A 19904-nucleotide genomic window follows, 5' to 3' on the forward strand; every position below is an offset into this window, starting at 1 on the left:
TGATGCACCTTCAGTATGACGAGTAGATGATTATGGGTCTGACTTGGACGATGATCAGAGTGAGTTGACAGGTCCAAGTCCTTCAACGGACACAATGTCCATATCCCCATCAACTCAGATGCAGCTGACTGAAGGCGGTTCTGCGGGTATGGGACAATCTCGCAGAGACTCTGTATCTTCCGGGGGCGGGGGGGGGGGGGGGGTGGGGGGTCGAGTTGGGGTTCAGTTGAGAAGATCAACAAGGAAACACAAACCAATTAGACAGGATATTGATAACTGGGAACATCAAGATCTTAGGATGAAAGCTAACACCAGGACTGATGTAAGGGTTCCAAGGAAACGCAAGAGGACACAGGGTCCGGAATCCTGGGCTACACACCCTGAAAACAGAAATTCCCCAAGATGGTCTCCAGAGTCAAATAAGAATGTAGAAAATGGACATAGCCAGCCAACTGCCAAGAAATGGAAGTCGGAGCAGGAGGAAGCGAAAAGCTTACCAGATACGTGGGCTCAGCAGTCGAATTTGTAAAATTGTAATCATAAGAACATAAGTAATAGGAGCAGGAGAAGGCCATTTGGCCCCTCGAGCCTGCTCCGCCATTTAATAAGATCATGGCTGATCTGATCATGGACTCAGCTCCACTTCCCTGCCCGCTCCCCATAACCCTTTATTCCCTTATCGCACAAAAATCTGTCTATCTCCGCCTTAAATATATTCAATGACCCAGCCTCCACGGCTCTCTGGAGCAGAGAATTCCATAGATTTACAACCCTCTGAGAGAAGAAATTCCTCCTCATCTCAGTTTTAAATGGGCGGCCCCTTATTCTGAGACTATGGCCCCTAGTTTTAGTATCACCTATGAGTGAAAATATCTTCCCTGCATCCACCTTGTCTAGCCCCCTCATTAACTTATATGTCTCGATGAGAACACCTCATTCTTCAGAACTCCAATGAGTATAGGCCCAACCTACTCAACCTATCTGCATAAGTCAACCTGCTCATCTCCGTAATCAACCTAGTGAACCTTCTCTGAACAGCCTCCAATGCAAGTATATCCTTCCTTAAATACGGAGACCAAAACTGTACGCAGTACTCCATTGTGGCCTCACCAATACACTGTACAGTTGTAGCAGGACTTCTCTGCTTTCATACTCTATCCCGCTTGCAATAAAGGCCAACATTCCATTTGCCTTCCTGATTACTTGTTGTACCTGCATACTAACTTTTTGTGTTTCATGCACAAGGACCCCTAGGTCCCTCTGTACTTCAGCACTTTGCAATGTTTCTCCATTTAAATTATAATTTGCTTTTCTATTTTTTCTGCCAAAGTGGATAACCTCAGATTTTCCCACATTATACTCCATCTGCCAAATTTTTACCCACTCACTTAGCCTGTCTATATTCCTTTGCAGATTTTTTGTGTCCTCTTCACAATTCGCTTTCCCACCTATCTCTGTATTATCAGCAAACATGGCAACATTATACTCGGTCCCTTCATCCAAGTCATTAATATAGATCGTAAATAGTTGAGATCCCAGCACCGATCCCTGCGGCACCCCACTAGTTACTGCTTGCCAACTGAAAAATGACTCATTTATCCCGACTCTTTGTTTTCTGTTAGCTAGCCAATCCTCTATCCATGCTAATATATTACCCCCAATCCCGTGAACATTTATCTTATGCAGTAACCTTTTATGTGGCAGCTTATCGAATGACTTCTGGAAATCCAAATACATCACATCGACTGGTTCCCCCTTACCCACCCTGCTCGTTACATCCTCAAAGCACTCCAGCAAATTTGTCAAACATGATTTCTCTTTCATAAAAGCATGCTGACTCTGCTTAATTGAATTATGCTTTTCCAAATGTCCCGCTACTGCTTCCTTAATAATGGACTCCAGCATTTTCCCAACGACAGATGTTAGGCTAACCGGTCTATAATTTCCTGCTTTTTGTCTGCCTCCTTTTTTAAATAGTGGCATTACATTTTTGGTAGATCACAACCAATGCATCCACTATCTCCGCAGCCACTTCTTTTAAGACCCTAGGATATAAGCCATCACGTCCAGGGTACTTGTCCGCCTTTAGTCCCATTATTTTACTGAGTACTACTTCTTTAGTGATAGTGATTGTATTAAGTTCCTCCCTTCCTATAGCTCCTTGGTTATCCCCTATTGGGATGTTTTTATTGTCTTCTACCGTGAAGACTGATACAAAATATTTGTTTAACGTCTCTGCCATTTCCCTGTTCTCCATTATTAATTCCCCAGTCTCATCCTCTGAGGGACCAACATTTACTTTAGCCACTCTTATCCTTTTTATGTACCTGTAGAAACTCTAACTATCTGTTTTTATATTTCGTGCTAGTTTACTTTCATAATCTATCTTCCCTTTCTTTATCATTTTTTTAGTCGTTCTTTGCTAGCTTTTAAAAGTTTCCCAAACCTCTGGCCTCCCACTAGTCTTGGTCACATTGTATGCCCTTGTTTTCAATTTGATACTGTCATGTCTCTAATAAAGCAATGTGACTGAGTACTGTAGACATGAGTAAGTATGACCTTAGTCTCTTTATTCTAACTCCAGAATGCTGGTACAGCATGGGAGGCCTGCTTATATACAGTGCTCCCAAGGGATGCTGGGATTCCTTGGGACTCCAACAGATATGCCCTCTGGTTGCAGTAGAATGCTGGTTACATAGTGTTTCATACATAACATCACTCCCTCCCAATCAACAGTACACTTATTTTCAGGGTGAGACGATTTGGGGCTTTCCGCTCCCTAGTCGATCGTCTCAGTACAAACACATGTGGGTGAGTTGGTTGGGCTTTCGCTGGGCTGCTGCGCAGCTGGCCTTGCTGGGCTGCTGGGGATGATGAGTTCAGCTTTGTGGTCAACCGTGATATCAGTTGCCACTTGTGTGTGTATCGGAGGGTCGAAGTTGGTGGTGTCCACTTCGGGTTGCTCATGGCTGTCTGTGAACCGCAGTTTGGTTAGGTCCAAATGCTTTCTGCAAGTTAGTCCATTTGCGAGTTTGACCTGAAACACCCTACTCTCTGCTTTGGCTATGACAGTGCAAGCAAGCCATTTGGGACCATGTCCATAGTTCAGTACAAATGCAGGGTCATTGACTTCAATATCGCGTGACAAATTTGCACGATCATGGTTCATGCTTTGTTGATGTTGCCTTCATGGAGATCAGGCCATAGCCTTGTATTGAGTGCCCTTTTCATGAGCAATTCGGCAGGGGGAACCCCGGTGAGCGAGTGGGGTCTAGTGCGGTAGCTGAGCAGGACTCGGGACAGGCGGGTCTGCAGGGAACCTTCCGACACGCGTTCTGCCTGGCCGTTGGAAGCGAGCTTGAACAGGGCAGATGTGACGTGCTTGATCCCTTTGCAGGTCATGAATTCCTTGAATTCAGCGCTGGTGAAGCACGGCCCATTGTCGCTGACGAGGACATCAGGCAGGCCGTGCGTGGAAAATATGGCTCATTGGTTTTCAATGGTGGCAGTGGACGTGCTTACAGACATTATTACACACTCAATCCATTTTGAATAAGCATCCACAACAACCAAGAACATTTTGCCGAGAAACGGGCCAACGAAGTCAACGTAGAGCCGAGATCACGGTTTGGAGGGCCATGACCACAAACTTAGCGCTGCCTCCCTGGGTGCATTGCTCAGTTGAGAGCAAGTGTTGCATTGGCGTATGCAAGACTCCAAATCTGAGTCGATGCTGGGCCACCACACATGGGATCTGGCTATATTTTTCATCATTACTATGCCTAGGTGGGTACTGTGTAGGTCACATATGAATGTTTCCCCGCCTTTCTTGGGCAAAACCGTGCGATTACCCCATAAAAGACAGTCCGCCTGTATGGACATTTCGTCTTTGCGCCGCTGGAACGGCTTGATCTCTTCATGCGTCTCCGCTGGGATGCTGGACCAGCTCCCATGGAGGACACAGTTTTTTTTACAAGGGACAGTAAAGGATCCTGGCTGGTCCAGGTCCTGATCTGGCGGGTCGTAATGGATGACTTTTCGTTTTCGAATACACCCATCAACAAGAACAAGTCTGCAGTCTATGCCATTTCCACCCGGTGGTGGGCAATGGTAGCCGACTGAGAGCATCAGCGCAGTTCTCTGTGCCTGGCCTGTGGCGGATTACATAGTTATATGCAGACAGCGTGAGCACCCATCTTTGGATGTGAGCAGAGACATTGGTATTAATCCCTTTGCTCCCTGAGAATAGCGATATGAGCGGCTTATGGTCAGTTTCTAACTCGAACTTAAGCCCAAACAGACACTGGTGCATTTTTTTTAACCACGTAAATGCATGCCAGAACTTCTTTTTCAATCATGCTCTAGGCCCTTTCGGCCTTGGACAAACTCCTGGACGCATAATCGACTGGTTGCAATGTTCCCGATTCATTTGCTTGTTGTAACACACACCCGACCCCGTACGAAGATGAATCACAAGCTAGCACTAAACGTTTACATGGGTTATACAGAACAAGCAGTTTGTTAGAACATAACAGATTGCTGGCTTTTTCAAAATCAGTCTCTTGTGATTTCCCCCATACCCAGTCATCTCCCTTTTGTAGCAAAATGTGTATCAAGGTGCTTAACCCGGGTAGGAAATTACCAAAATAATTTAGGAGTCCCAGGAACGACTGCAGCTCCATCACGTTCTGTGGTCTCGGCACGTTCTTGATGGCCTCCGCCTTGGCGTCGGTGGGTCTGATGCCGTCTGCCACGATTCTTCTCTCTAAGAACTCGACCTCTGGCGCCAGGAAAACACACTTCGAGCTTTTCAACCCGAGTCCCACACGATCTAGCCGACTTAGAACCTCTTCCAGGTTCTGCAAGTGTTCGATGGTGTCCCGACTGAGATCAATATTTCGTCCTGGAAAACCACGGTGCGCGGAACCGACTTTAGCAGATTCTCCTTGTTCCTTTGAAATGTAGTCGCGGCCGATCGAATCCCAAATGGGCATCTATTGTTGATTACCAGACCTTTGTGATTGTTGATGCAGACCTTTCGAGATTCCGCCAGCTCCTGCGTCATGTAGGCCGAGGTCAGGTCCAACTTGGTGAACGTCTTCCCTCCTGCCAGCGTCACAAATAGGTCGTCTGCCTTGGGTAGCGGGTACTGGTCCTGCAGCAAAAAATGGTTAATCGTTACTTTATAGTCCCCACAAATTCTGACCATGCCATTGCCCTTGAGAACCGAAACAATCGGACTGGCCCACTCGTTGAACTCCACCGGCGTGATGATGCCCTTTCATTGCAGCCTGTCCAGCTCGATCTCCCCTTTCTCTCGCATCATGTATGGCACTGCCCGTGCCTTGTGGTGGATGGGTCGTGTACCGGGAATCAAGTGTATCTGCACTTTCGTCCCTGAGAAATTTCCGATGCCTGACTCAAACAACGACGGAAACTTGCTCAGAATCTGGGCACATGAGGCGTCATCAATGGATGAAAGCGCTCGGATGTCGTCCCAGTTCCAGCGGATTTTTCCCAGCCAGCTTCTGCCGAACAGTGTGGGGCCAGCTCCTGGTACAATCCATAGTGGTAGTTCGTGCACTGCTCCATCAAAGGAGGCTTTTACTGCTGCGCTGCCAATTACAGGGATCAGTTCTTTAGTGTAAGTTCTCAGCTTGGTATGAATGGGGCTCAGCTTGGGCCTGTTTGCCTTGTTGCACCATAGCCTGTCGAAGGCCTTTTTGCTCAGGATGGACTGACTCGCACCCGTGTCCAATGGAATTCTGTTCAGTTCAACTTTTAACATGATCGGTGGACATTTCGTGGTGAAGGTGTATACCCCGCACTTCTGCCTCCTCGGTTTGAGTCTCTAGCTCAGTTTGATCCGCCATGGATCGGTTTTCCTCTGCAACGTGGTGGTTTGCAGGGTTTGTAGCTCGTCTGCACATTCGCTGGAGGTGTCCCATTGTTCCACAGCCTTTGCACGCAAAGTGTTTGAAGCGGCATTGATGGGCTCAATGATCACCTCCGCAGCGCCAACAAGGTGTCAATTGCCTCACATTCATGCTTGATGGCGGACTCTGAGACATCTGAGGTTGTGCAGCTGCCGGCGTGTACGTCCTTCCATATGCATTCCTGCCTGAAAACGACGTTACTTTGTGTACAGTACTTGCCGATGCATCTTTATGTTGCGAAATTTGTTTGGTGTTATCGCTGACGGACATAAATGCCTGGGCTATCGTTATGGCTTTGCTCAGGTTCGGTGTTTCAACAGTCAATAGTTTGCGAAGGATAACCTCATGGCCAATGCCAGGCACAAAAAAGTCTCTTAGCATTTGCTCCAGGGATCCATCAAATTCGCAATGTCCTGCAAGGCGCCTTAGTTCGGCGACGTAACTCGCCACTTCCTGGCCTTCAGACCATTGACATGTGTAACATTGATACCTTGCCATCAGAACGCTCTCTTTCGGATGTAGGTGCTCCCGGACCAGCGAACACAGTTCTTCGTACAGTTTGGTTGTTGGTTTCACCGGAGCAAGAAGATTCTATATGAAGCCATAGGTTATTGCCCCGCAGACGGTGAGGAGGATTGCCCATCGTTTGGCAGCGTTCACACTCTCTTCCAGCGCATTGGCCACGAAGTATTGGTCGAGTCGCTCCACGAAGGCTTCCCAATCGTCCCCTTCTGAGAATTTCTCCAGGATACCAACAGTTCTCTGCATTTTCGCGTGATGGTTCGTAATCTTGTCGCCAGTTGTTATGTCTCTAATAAAGCAATGTGACTGAATACTGTAGACGTGAGTAAGTGTGACCTTAGTCTCTTTATTCTAACTCCAGAGTGCTGGTACAGCATGGAAGGCCTGCTCATGTACAGTGCTCCTAAGGGATGCTGGGATCCCTTGGGACTCTAACAGATATGCCCTCTGGTGGTGGTAGAATGCTGGTTACATGGGGCCCAAGGTTCCACATGATTTGCGCCTGATTTTTAGGAGCAACTGGTGGAGAACGGACTCTCTTAGAAATCGCAATTCTCCACATTTTTTTTCTGCAGTTCTAGTCAGGTAGAACAGTTCCACTTTGGAACAGAATTTTTTCTTCAAAAGGGGGCGTGTCCGGCCACTGACGCCTGATTTCAAAGTTTCCACAGTGAAAACGTACTCCAAACTAAGTTAGAATGGATCAAGTGAAGATTTTTGTAGAACTGAAAAAACCTGTTCTACACATTAAAAAATCAGGCGCAGGTTACAAATTAGGCGTCCAGAACGAGGTGGGGGGGAGGGGGGGGGGGGAAGGGAAGTCATTAAATTCTACAATAAATCTTTATTTATACAACTACAAATATTATACAAATAAATCCAACCTGAATAAACATTTATAAGCAAAGAAAAGATTAAATAAACCATCTTCCTACCTGTGTGAAAGTGCTTCAGGCACGGAGAATGCTGCAGTCAGCCTGAGGCGCCCGTTCTTCCCGCGGGGGGGGGGGGGGGGGGAAGAGGAGGCACCCGTTCTTCCCATGGGGGGGGGGAGGAGGCGCCCGTTCTTCTCGCGGGGGGGGGGGGAGGGGAGGAGGCGCCCATTCCTCCCGTGGGGGGGGGGGGTGGGGGAAGGAGACAGTGAGAAGGCTGCAAGTGCTGATGTGCTGATGGCAATGTGCTTTTATTAAAAAAATGTTCAAAAATTAAACAGCTACAAAGAACTACAAAAATGGCCGAGTGCCAATGTTTTTTTCACACTGCGCGTGCGCGAATGCTCCAACGCGCAGCGTTGCCGGCAGGAAAAAAACTAATTTAAATAGTACCCGCCCCCTCCCACTTACAAAATCGGCGCGAGTGTAGGCTCCGCCCCCCTGGGCGCCGCGCCAGACAGACAAGGAGCTGCAGGGCGCTCCAGAATCGCGAGTTTTTTTTAGGCGCCGTTTTAGGCGCGAAAAACGGGCACCCAGCTCGGAGGGGCACCCGTTTTTAATCGTGTGGAAACTTGGGCCCAATAAGTGGGCACTTGATTATTGTTTTACAAAAATAGTTGTAAAGCTGTTGCGTTGTGAGTGGCTTAGCCAGTCACGTGATGTTCACAAGACTCAATGAAACCCCAGCCAGTTGGGTTCAGGGGATCCACGATGAGGCAGGTGGTTGTGAGCCTGGTGGATGAACTATAATGTGTAGTGTGATTGTTAAACCTTTGCTAATAAACCAACTAGTTCTTAATGGCAATGTGTTGCCATGAATTCTTAAGCAAAGAACTCATGAAGCAAATACATTATAGTCTACTAGTCTACTCCTGTTCCTATGTTCCTATTACTGGGAGGCTGGAGCATCCGCCTGGTTGGTCCTTTTATTTTGCAAACCAGCGGCCTTTGATGTACATTGGATCCCAATTGTCCTTTTGGGAGATAGCTGGGCGGAGTATTTTTCATACCAGCTCTGTCTAATATTACCTGGCGGTGCAGCTGAAGAGCACCAAAAAGGAAAGTTTTCAAATTAACTTCGTGGAGCCATGAGAAGCAGGAATGCTCTACAAAAATAACCTGCTGTACTGGGTTCCCTGCCCCCTGTGAATTGAACCCCCCACCCTAGCTGGGCTGACCTCTGAGCAGCCTGCAAATGCTCCAGCTCTGAGCTGACGGACTGCCCTGGGATGCCCGTTTTCTGCCCAGAGCTCACCGAGGGTGTGGTGCTGAGACCTGGCCCTCATAATGGACTGTTGTCAAAATAGTCAAAATCTACCCCACTTTTCCCAACAGCACAGCTGAGTTTGGGAGCTTAGCACATGGAGGATTGTGGGAATGAGCCAATGCACTATCCACCCCTGCTTTATTGCTGCACACACATTGTGTACAAGACTTCCAGTGTGTGCTTATAAAATCTCCTTCGTACCATCAAGCTCTTTATTTTATTTTACATGCCTGATTAAAAACTATCTTATTTCTCTTACTCATTGCACCACCTCAAACTAGCTATAGCCTTTGAAAGATCTAATTTATACTGCACTGATGGTCTGTCTGGAGAGAGGAACTAGTCATCAATGTACAAATATGTAAAGCGACACATTTAAACAGCGATTTCTTTCACAGGATTGAATAAGTGGAGTAATTTTCTGCACTGAAGTACCTGGTAAGACAAAACAGTAGGGAGGGTCAGAGCAGTCAAGGGATCCCGTGGTGTACAAGCTGGAGTTCTGTATGCAGCAACGATCAATGCAATATTATGGAGAATTATTGAGCAAAGCCATTTTAAACTGCATTTTCAATGCCCCATACTATGATCCCTCGTAACACTGATCCTAAAATGCAGGGAAAGCACTTTCCCATTCTGAAGGGAGTACATCAGAAATATAAATGTCTAAAAGGACAGAGTTTTTCATGGATCATCAAGAGCAGAATCCATTAGGGTGAGTGAAGAGGTTGTTTGTCTGCTTTTGGTGTTGCTGGAGAGACTGCTAGTCTTGGCTCTAGATAACGATGAACAGGGTCATTGGGTTGGCTGGGACCTGACTGCATTTGTTTCAAGATGCACAATGAGGAACTGGCAAGACAACCTGCGTGGAGGTTCATTAGTCTTCATCACTTAGTAAATAATGAGAGGTAGATCCTAATTGAACTGAGTCCAAAGAAAACAGTTTTCATAGCTGTACACTGCAATGTATTTAAGATCAAATTGTAGGATCAAATTTAAAGCATTTGAAAGATAACCATTACAAAAAATAGATGAACTGTTCATTCATTCCATCTGCTGTGTGTGCAGGATCTTGCTCTGTACAAGTTGGCTGTCACATTTGCCTGGAAAACAACAGCAACTGCCCAACAAAAGTAATTCAAGGCTGTGAACCATATCTGATTATATGGAAGGTGCCATAGAAATGCAAGTTCTTCCTTTTTTACCAAATGATCAATCAGATTTTTGCATTTCTAGACTGGGGCTCAGGAGACAGTTTAGACGAAGTATGCAGGTTAACAAGCTGGTTCCAACCTTAATTAACGTTGTCAAAAATGGAGTATTAACCGCTCAATATTAAATCAACTTAGATAAACATACAGATGCCGTATGCTACATTATATCATTAATGATGATAAAGGAGTTTCTCCCTGCAGTTTCTCAAAACCTTTATGTTGTTCGTTTTCTAGCTACAGTCCCCACCACTTACACCATCCACACGTATTGCGTGCAGCCACCTTAATCAAGCAAATGGCGCTAACCATAGGAGTCAATTACAAAGGTGCTGCTTATAATGTATTAAGTGTGCCAACTATTTCAGGCAGTTCAATCAGTACTTATCCTGTACAGGTGCAACGTCCCGAATCCGGAACTCCGAAAACTGGAATCGTCCAAAAAACGGACATTTTGAGCATAGCTGATGGAGTCGTCTGGAATCTGGAATTGTTGTCCCAAAACCGGACTTTTTGAGGCAAAATCCAAAATCCAGCATGGATTCGGTGGAGAATTCCGGATTTAAGACAAGAAAATCAAGTATGAAATCTGGAATTCTCAACCGATTACATGCTGGATTTTGGGTTTTGCCAGATTTCGGACCACGCCGCTCAAAACTTGGCACAGATTCGGTTGAGGATTCCGGATTTCAGACTATTGATTTTCTTGTCTGAAATCCGGAAAAACTCAAAAAACGGAATGGACTCGGTCTCGAGGATTCCGGATTTCGGACGTTGTACCTGTACTTAACAATTTAAAAAGCTCCACTGATTTCAGGCATTGTCGGTTCTTCAAGCAGTTCTCACCTGGTTAAACTGCGAATACCTTCGTAAAGAGATTCTGAATGCAACTGTTAACAATTCAGAGAGGCAGTTTTTAAGTGAGATTTCATGTTTTTTTTTAAATATGTTGGTCATCGACCTGAAACATTAACTCTTTTTCTCTCCACAGATGCTGCCTGACCTGCTGAGATTTCCAGCATTTTCTGTTTTTATATTGGTTACATACCATTTCGATTTTGCCTCTCCTCTGTATAGTCAGCAAATCACGTAAACACCAACATGCCCACTATAAGCGGTGGGGACTGTTTTACATAAATGCAGCAGCTAACAACCAACGCTGAGTTGTCTGGGCTGCATATACAGTGCATGTGTGGTACGTATTAAGGACTTGGCACAGAGGGATTGGTGTCAAATGTAGTGATAGCAACAGCACCTTAGGCAGTGTTCCACACCTGCAACCTCCTCAGCAGTGACACAGTACATAAGAACATAAGAATTAGGAACAGGAGTAGGCCATCTAGCCCCTCGAGCCTGCTCCGCCATTCAACAAGATCATGCCTGATCTGGCCGTGGACTCAGCTCCACTTACCCACCCGCTCCCCATAACCCTTAATTCCCTTATTGGTTAAAAATCTATCTATCTGTGATTTGAATACATTCAATGAGCTAGCCTCAACTGCTTCCTTGGGCAGAGAATTCCACAGATTCACAACCCTCTGGGAGAAGAAATTCCCAGAGGGAGTCGAGAGAATTGCTGCAGTGAATCACTACCTACTTCTTATCCTGGAATGAACAATCAAAAGAAGAGTTTCTCATAACTTGTATGAAAGTATTTTTAAACATCTTACTTGTTATTTTTGCAGAGCATTCCATGCCACATCTTGTGATCATCCTACTTGAGTAGGTATTTTATTCCTCTCATTTCTGTATTGTCTTTCTATATATTCATTCTCATACATCTGAGGAAATCAGTCTGTTTTAATCATCTTTGCACTGCCTATGGTCCCTGGCTATGTTGATAGTATGTAATTTCAGACTCAAAGGAACAAAGAAATTGCATTTATACAGAGCCTTCAAGGACGTCCCAATGCATTTCACAGCTAATGAATTACTTTTTGAAGTGCAGTCACTGTTGTTATGTAGGCAAATGCAGTATCAAATTGTGCACAGCAAATTCTCACAAACCGCAATGAGATAAATGACCAAGTTGTCAATTTTTGGTGGTGTTGGTTGAGGGATAAATTATGGCCACTGTTATGTATGTAAACATTGTGACTGTGTAAGACTTGCCACCAGAGGGCGCAACTGTTGGAGGCCCAAGGGTCACCTGCACACCTCCTGCAAGGGAGTATAAAAGGTTGTCTGCCATGCTGCTTAGGCACTCTGGAGTTGTATTAAAGAGACTAAGGTCACATCAGTTTTAGCTCACAGTACTCAGTCTTGTGGAGTTCTTCCATACCTAACAATTGACGACGAGTAACAGATTACAAACTTTCACGCGGTTATGGCTGCCGTTGGTATTTTAGAGAGATTTGTAGAGGGCGATGATTGGAAAGCCTTCATTGAGCATCTCGACAAGTACTTTGTGACCAACGAGCTGCATGGGGACGATAAAGCGATCAAGCACAGGGCGATTCTCCTCACCGTCTGTGGATCCACAATATACGGCCTCTTCAAGAATCTGCTAGCACCGGAGAAACTAGGGGAGAAGACATATGCAGAGTTGTATACGCTGGTTCAGAACAACCTCAAGCCGAAGGAGAGCGTCTTAATGGCCAGGTATCGCTTCTACATGCACCACCGCTCCGAAGGCCAGGACGTGGCGAGTTATGTTGCCGACCTGAGATGCCTTGCGGGAACTTCGAATTTGCTGGATTTTTGAGGGAAATGCTGCGGGACTTTTTTGTGCTTGGCATCGGCCATGAGGTCATTCTTCGCAAGCTGCTGTCCGCCGAATCCCTAGACCTGAGCAAGGCCATCACGATAGCCCAGGCATTCATATCCACGAGCGATAATACCAGACAGATATCTTCCCAGCATCGAAGCTCACCGGCAAGTACTGTGCATAAAATAACGTCGCTAGCAGGCAGAACTGCATATGGCAAGGCCTACACGTCTGCAGCTGCAAGACCTAGGATGACTCAGAGTCCGCCATCGGGCGTGAATGCAAATCCATTAGCACCATGTTGGCGCTGCAGGGGTAATCATCGAGCCCATCAATGTCGATTCAAGCACTACGTGTGCAAAGGCTGCGAAACAATGGGACACCTCCAGTGAATGTGCAAGTGTGCTGCGACTCACCACGTGGCAGAGTGGGCAGAGGATGATCGATCCGGTGCGGATCACGCAGAACAAACAAGAGTGGCAACTCAACCCGAGGAAGAAGTGTATGGGGTATATACCTTCACCACCAAGAGCCCTCCTATCATGCTGAAAGTCAAATTGAATGATATTCCTGTATCAATCGAGTTGGACACAGGGACGAGTCAGTCAATTATGAGCCAGAAGGTTTTTGAGAAACTGTGGGGCAACAAGGCACAAAGGCCCAAACTGAGCCCGATTCAGACAAAGCTATGCACCTACACCAAAGAGCTCATACCAGTCATTGGCAGTGTAGCAGTTAAGGTATCGTACGATGGAGCTATGCACAATTTATCACTGTGGATTGTACCAGCCGATGGCCCAACACTATTCGGCACTCCAAGTGTGTTTTCCTGGCACCAGTGGTCGAATTTTTGGGGAGAAAGATTGCGGCAGATGGCATGACCCACGGACTCAAAGACAGAGGCCATCAGGAATGCACCCATGACCACAGAATGTGACAGAACTGCATTCATTCCTGGGACTCCTCAACTATTTTGGTAACTTTCTACCCGGGTTAAGCACTTTGCTGGAACCGTTGCACATGTTGCTATGTAAGGGTGACAACTGGATTTGGGGTAAATCGCAAGAGACAGCCTTTGAGAAGGCCAGAAACCTACTTTGTTCGGTTGGAAAAGATTCGAGGGAACTGGGACGACATCAAAGCACTATCTTCAGTGGATGAAGCTTCATGCACCCAAGTGCTGAGCAAGTTTCTGTCGCTATTTGAACCAGGCATCGGCAGCTTCACAGGTGCCAAGGTGCAGATCCATCTAGTCCCCGATGCAAGGCCCATTCATCACAAGGCTCGAGCGGTTCCATATATGATGAGGGAAAAAGTCGAGATCGAACTGGATAGACTTCAACGAGAGGAAATCATATCGCCAGATGAGTTCAACGAGTGGGCCAGTCCGATTAAAAAGCGATGGCACGGTCAGAAACTGCGGAGACTACAAGGTAACGATCAACCGAGTCTCGTTACAAGATCAGTACCCACTACCCAAGGCACATGACCTGTTCGCAATGTTAGCGGGGGGGAAGTCCTTCACCAAGTTGGACCTAACCTCCGCCTACATGACACAGGAGCTGGCTGAATCTTCGAAAAGATTGACGTGCATCAACACGCACAAAGGACTGTTTATATACCACTGGTGCCCTTTTGGGATTCGGTTGGCTGCTGCCATCTTCCAGAGGGTCATGGAGAGTTTGCTGAAATCGGTTCCGCGCACCATTCTGTTTCAAGACGACATCCTGATCACTGGTCGTGACACCACTGAACACCTGCCACAACCTGGAAGAGGTTCTAAGTCGACTAGACAGAGTGGGACTCAAGCTGAAACATTCCAAGTGTGTTTTCCTGGCACCAGTGGTCGAATTTTTGGGGAGAAAGATTGCGGCAGACAGCATCAGAGCCATGGACTCAAAGACAGAGGCCATCAAGAATGCACCCATGACCACAGAATGTGATGGAACTGCATTCTTTCCTGGGACTCCTCAACTATTTTGGTAACTTTCTACCCGGATTAAGCACTTTGCTGGAACCGTTGCACATGTTGTTACCTAAGGGTGACGACTGGGTTTGGGGTAAATTTCAAGAGACAGCCTTTGAGAGGGCCAGAAATCTACTTTGTTCTAATAAGTTAATTGTACTGTATGTAAACGATTAGTGCTAGCTTGTGATGCATCTTCGTACGGGGTCGGCTGTATGTTACAGCAAACCAATGTATTGGGCAAACTTCAACCGGTTGCATACGCGTCTAGAAGTCTGTCTAAGGCTGAAGGAGCCTATAGTATGGTCGAGAAAGAGACGTTAACATATGTATATGGGGTTAAGAACATGCACCATCACATAGTTGAACTTCGGTTTCAGCTTGAAACTGACCACAAACCGCTCATTTCGCTGTTCTCAGAAAGCAAAGGTATAAACACCAATGCTTCGTCCCACATCCAAAGATGGGCACTAACATTGTCCACCTATGACTATGTTATCCACCACAGACCAGGCACGAAGAACTGTGCTGATGCCCTCAGTCGACTACCATTGCCCATTACCGAGGTGGAAATGGTGCAGCCCGTAGACTTGCTTCTGGTCATGGATGCTTTTGAGAGCGAGAGGTCACCCGTCACTGCTCGCCAAATCAGGAGCTGGACCAGCCAGGATCCTGTGCGATCACTTGTAAAAAGTTGCGTCCTCAATGGGAGCTGGTCGGCTGTTCCCGGGGAAATGCAAGATGAAATTAAGCCATTTCACCGACGCAAAGATGAAATGTCCATCCAGTCGAATTGTCTCTTATGGGGTAATCGCGTGGTTTTGCCATAAAAAGGCAGGGAAATGTTAAACGCACCCTACACAATACCCACCCAGGCATAGTCATGATGAAGGCTACAACCATGTCACATGTTTAGTGGCCCGGCATTGACTTGGACTTAGAGTCATGCGTACACCAGTGCAACACGTGCTCACAATTGAGCAATGCACCAAGGGAGGCTCCATTGAGTCTGTGGTCATGGCCCTCCAAACTGTGGTCCAGGATCCACGTAGATTTTGCTGGCCCTTTTCTTGGAGAGATGTTTTTAGTTGTGGTGGACGCTTACTCTAAATGGATTGAATGTGTAACCATGTCATCCAGCACATCCACCGCCACCATTGAAAGCCTCCGGCTATGTTCGCCATCCATGGCTTGCCCAACGTCCTTGTCAGTGACAATGGACCGTGTTTCACCAGCTCGGAATTCAATGAGTTTATGACCCGCAATGGCATCAAGCATGTCAGGTCTGCCCCGTTTAAGCCCGCATCCAATGGTCAAGCGGAACGGGCAATCCAAACTATCAAGCAGAGTTTGAAATGCGTGACGGAATGCTCCTTGCAGACCTGCTTATCTTGGGTTCAGCTCAGCTACCGGACACGACCCCACTTGTTCACTGGGGTTCCCTCTGCAGAATTGTTAATGAATAGAGCACTCAAAACCAGGCTCTCCCTAGTCCACTTGGATCTAAATGATCATGTGGAAACTCGGCGTCACCGGCAAAACATGTACCATGATCGCGCGGCTGTATCGCGTGACATTGATGTTAATGACACTGTGTTTGTCCTTAATTACAGTCATGGTCCTAAATGGGTCACTGACACTGTCTTGGCCAAGGAGGGGAATAGAGTGTTTATAGTCAAACTAATGAATGGACAAACATGCAGAAAGCATTTGGATCAGACCAAACTGCAGTTCACCGACAACCAGGGACAACCTGAAGAGGACATCACCATCATCGATCCACCAACACACACCCAACCAGCAATCGACCTCGCTATCAATCAAGAGGATGAACCCACCATTCCCAACAGTCCTGTCAGACCAGCCGCGCCGCAGTGCAGCAATGGTCCGACCAACTCACCCAGGCCAGAGTTTGAACTCAGACAATCAACCAGGGAGCGTAGTGCCCCGGATCATCTCAACTTGTAAATAATTTGTATCAAAGACTTTGGGGGGAGTGATGTTATGTATGTAAATATCATAACTCTGTAAGACTTGCCACCAGAGGGCACAACTGTTGGAGGCCCAAGGGTCACCTGTACACCTCGTGCAAGGGAGTATAAAAGGTTGTCTGCCATGCTGCTTAGGCACTCTGGAGTTGTATTAAAGAGACTAAGGTCACATTAGTTTCTGCTCACAGTACTCAGTCTTGTGGAGTTCTTCCATACTTAACAGCCACAATAGTGCCATAGAATCTTGTACATCCTTGGTGTAATGTCTCATCTGAAAAGCAGCACCTCCTTTGGTGCAGCGCTGAAGTCTCTAGAATTGGCCTTGAACCCACAACCTACTGACTCAGAGGCAAGCGTGTGGCAGCACCATTATAATGGGCCGAGATAAGTTCGGGCGCAAGTATCGATAGACAGATATAAAAGATTGATGAGATTTGGCCATATTGTAGTTACACACAGCACTCATCCAAAATTCCACCATCTTTTAGGCCAAGTAATTAATTTGCTCCATGGTTACGTGCCTCTCTGGGCACAAATATTGAGGAAATTCGAGGTCTTCTTTTGTTTCCAAGTTCTACTTGCTTCTGTATGATCATCACTAGCCCCTCGACATCTCTCGGTGTTTATTGTAGTCTGCCTTCTCCCAGAAGTTAGAAAATGGCAATGGACTGGGCTTTTAAAACAATGTCAAAATACTTACTTGCCCTTGTCTGCAATCAGCCTGTACACTCAGGACTACTAGCAAGATTCAATCAGCTCTGTAAATTTCAGGATCTTTTTTCGATCAGCTGAGGGCGACGATAGTGGAGTGATTGGCCCAGAATTTGCAGTCGGAAGCTGTTGCTCACAGAGTTTCGGAGACTTCTGGTCCTGGGCCTCTATGCGAAGGCCTGCATAGAGGCCCAAATATCCCAACAGTGTATATGTTTCGCATGTATCACTGGGATCACATGGGCCGGCCCAACCTATCAGCGTGGGGGTATTCCCATTCATACTTATGGTGATTCCAATCACTATAAGTCTGAATGGGAATACACCCCAAAACACACAAGCACTTAAGATTAAAAAAAATTTAAAATCACATATTTGAAATTAATCAAAATGAAATTTAATTAATTATTTAAAACAAACATTTAATTTTTTGAAAAATAAATTTACATATTTTAAAGGATCTAAAAATAAACTTACCTTATTTAACAGGATTTTTAATGTTTAATTTATTGAAAAAATGTATTATTCTGTGCTTTAAATGTCTTATGCTGATAAAAGCAGGCCTTACGCTGTAAGAATTTGAAGGACATTCACTGGGCAGGTGTTGGGCAAATAAAAAATAGTCCAACTCTCTACCCACTGAGGCACTTTAGTTCTTGAGGCGTGCGATCTTGACAGATCGCAAGTTCCAGGTTTAGGCACCCGTAGCTTGGGGGGGAGCACCTCGTATGTGCCCGTGGGGAGCGGGAATTCATAGAAACATAGAAACAGAAAATAGGTGCAGGAGTAGGCCATTCGGCCCTTCGAGCATGCACCGCCATTCAATGAGTTCATGGCTGAACATGCAACTTCAGTACCCCATTCCTGCTTTCTCGCCATACCCCTTGATCCCCCTAGTAGTAAGGACTACATCTAACTCCTTTTTGAATATATTTAGTGAATTAGCCTCAACAACTTCCTATGGTAGAGAATTCCACAGGTTCACCACTCTCTGGGTGAAGAAGTTTCTCCTCATCTCGGTCTTAAATGGCTTACCCCTTATCCTTAGACTGTGACCCCTGGTTCTGGACTTCCCCAACATTGGGAACATTCTTCCTGCATCTAACCTGTCTAAACCCGGCAGAATTTTAAACGTTTCTACGAGATCCCCTCTCATTCTTCTGAACTCCAGTGAATACAAGCCCAGTTGATCCAGTCTTTCTTGATATGTCAGTCCTGCCATCCCGGGAATTCAGGCCCATTATGTGACTGGATTAGTAATCCAGAGATTTGTACTAATAATCCAGAGCTTGTGAGTTCAAATTCCACCGTGGCAGTTTGAGAGTTTGAATTCTGGTATCAGCAAAAGTGACCAAAAAGCTTTCAGATTGTTGTAAAAATCCAACTGCTTCACTAATGTCTTTTTAAAGGAAGGAAACCTGCTGTACTTACCCAGTCTGGCCTATATGTGACTCCAGTCCCACACCAACATACTTGACTCTTAACTGCCCACTGAAGTGACCTAGCAAGTCACTCAGTTGTACAAAACCTTCAAGAAGCAGGCCCACCACCTTCTCAGGGCAACTCGGCAATAAATGTAGGCCTTGCCAGCGCCGTCCACAGCCTGAGAATTAATTTTAAAAACTGACATATTTTGCCATCAACAGTTTATCTGTGACTCTTCCTTTGATTTAATAACCCGATGATTAATCTTCAAAGACTATTAAAAAGATAATGAGGGTGAAATTGGATCTCGTTCATCCATTTTCTGGGTGGAAAATGGGTGCAAAGAGGTCCAATTTAAGGGGGAAAATCTTCCGTGCCTGAACAGCATTGGAAACACGTCCAGCGCCATACTGGTTATGGAGATGTAGAGTCATCTGAGGAGGCCGCCAAAAAGGCCTTAAGTCCCTTGAATATATAATAAGGGGCCCAACATTTGTTTTCGCACCCAAAGCAGAAATTTGTTTGGCCTGAACACAGCAGGATTTGTTTAGGATTACCTGGTCTACATGCAGAATAATCAAATGTCGCCACCAAAAAGGTAAGTAGGAAATTCAGGAGAAACCTCTTTACCCAGAGAGTGATTAGCGTGTGGAACTCACTGCCATAAGGAATAGTTGATGCGAATAGCATAGATGCATTTAAGGGGAAACTAGATAAACACGTGAGGGAGAAGGAAAAGAAGGTTATGTTGATAGGGTGAGATGAAGAAGTGTGGCATGAGGTACTTGTGGAGCACAAACACTGGTGTAGACCAATTGAGCCGAATGGCCTGTTACTGTGTTGTACGTTCTATGTAATTCTCTGTTATATGGAGCCAGGAGAAGCAGGAGAAATTCCCCACTCAACATTCAAACTGTGAGTTGATGCCGGTCGCTGCTTGCCCCCCTCTGGATTTCCTCCACCTACGCACCCTCCCCACCCTGCCCATTCCAGACTCACCTTAGGCTCTTGGCCAGCCAGCCAATCTTGCATACACCCCCTGCAATCGGTAAGTTACCTCTGAGGCAGTGATTGGCAGCCGCAGCTCACTGGTACGATATTAATAAGGCTGGTGGGCTAATTTGACCAATTTGGGTACAATCCAATTTCTGGACCATTGCTTTTAAAGTTTAGACTGGAACGTTTTGCACCTTCAGTCATTTCAATAAACTGAAAAAAAGAAATTTATGGAGGAGA

At 46.0% G+C, this 19904-nt stretch overlaps 1 protein-coding gene across 1 annotated transcript in view; it reads right to left on the reverse strand.

Moving 5' to 3' along the window:
* pou6f2 (POU class 6 homeobox 2) overlaps positions 1–19904 on the reverse strand; it is an 868195-nt gene that overhangs the window by 36544 nt on the left and 811747 nt on the right. The window lies entirely within an intron of this gene.

This window comes from Pristiophorus japonicus, chromosome 1, assembly GCF_044704955.1.
Source record: "Pristiophorus japonicus isolate sPriJap1 chromosome 1, sPriJap1.hap1, whole genome shotgun sequence".
Lineage (NCBI taxonomy): Eukaryota > Metazoa > Chordata > Chondrichthyes > Pristiophoridae > Pristiophorus > Pristiophorus japonicus.